This window comes from Lepisosteus oculatus, unplaced genomic scaffold (assembly GCF_040954835.1).
Source record: "Lepisosteus oculatus isolate fLepOcu1 unplaced genomic scaffold, fLepOcu1.hap2 HAP2_SCAFFOLD_48, whole genome shotgun sequence".
Taxonomy (NCBI): Eukaryota; Metazoa; Chordata; class Actinopteri; order Semionotiformes; family Lepisosteidae; genus Lepisosteus; species Lepisosteus oculatus.
The window spans coordinates 1336664-1337952 of NW_027168020.1; the positions used below are offsets into that span (position 1 = coordinate 1336664).

Here is a 1289-nt window from a genome sequence, read left to right on the forward strand (position 1 = left end):
TAAAGAGGATACAAAATTGAACCTAGTCACCACATCACATACATCCTGTTCAATGATAAAAAGGTAACATCTATCCTCGCTCCAGAGTAAATCTCACGTTGAGGGCATATTTTTTTTCACTTAAACCGTGAGTCGGGCTCGGCTGCACAGAGGACAGAGCAGAGCAATGAGGTCACGGGGACAGGGGAGTCACACGCTGGCGGTTTGAATACGCGGAAGATCACTGAGGGATCCACAGTATATGGACCCTCTGTGCGCCATCAGTCCGCACTTCGGACTCTGAATCCTTTCCCCGGAGTAAATCTGTTACATTGAAAGAATGCTTCTCGCAGGTTAAAAGAGGGACCCTTGTTAATTGGAGAAATCAATGATTTCGAATGAATTCTGTATGCTTTAAAAGACAGCTATACACAGAAAACATGCAGGACACTGGTCATGATGTTTCCCGAGCCGAAACACTCTTTTCAAACTGTCAAAGGTTTGCTTTGCGAACGCTGCAGGACATCGCACAATCTCTTTTGAACGGGGACAAACGATTTCTTAGGGGGCGCAGTAAGTACAGACGTTTAAAAAGCTCCACTCATGCCGACGATGCAGCATGAAGAAGCGCAACCTAACGTTTGACAGACATAAGCCGGGGGCCGCTACGAGCAATACGAAATCAAACTGACAGCACACGGCGTTTCGCACTGACTCAAAAGTGATCTCGACAGACGCTGTTCTCTGCATAACGCTGAAAGAGCTAAAGAGCGTTTCTGTTGAGACGTAACAAGCTCGTTTTTTTCTACCATGATGTCACCATGACAAAATCTGTCTTTAAACACCTTGCTCAGTCTCTGACGAGACTGTCAAAAATTGCTTTCGCCGATTGTATTGCAAACCGGTGGAAGCGGGGTATTGGGAAAAGTTTTCAACTAGCAAGAATCGCGCCTCGGCTAAACCTCACAGGCTACGATACTGCCACTGCGCAAAGCTGACGGTTGCCAGGCAACCGCGGGGATCCTATGGAAATCGTTATCGATCGTCTCATGGCATGTCGTTGCTGTAACGCTTCATATTTGTCGTCTTCTTCTTCTTCTAGCTTGAGGTTTTGAAGAATTTCATGACAGACAAGGGCTCCGTCGGGAACAAAGGGCGTTGTGAGAAAACCGTTGCTTATTTTCAGCAGCAGAAATACAACCCTTTAAATACAAGATGACAGAACAATGACGAAGGGCATGCCGGGAGGAACTCATGCACTACAGAGGAAAGGGGGCGGGCACGTACAGTTCACATTCAAGCCACAAGTA

The 1289-nt window shown here is 46.8% G+C and overlaps 1 non-coding gene across 1 annotated transcript; it reads right to left on the minus strand.

The window, feature by feature from the left end:
• Positions 1 to 833: 833 nt before the first annotated feature.
• On the minus strand, positions 834 to 975 carry LOC138230209 (U4 spliceosomal RNA). The gene has a single exon (XR_011186244.1). It is a non-coding gene; the product is annotated as a U4 spliceosomal RNA (small nuclear RNA).
• Positions 976 to 1289: the final 314 nt, after the last annotated feature.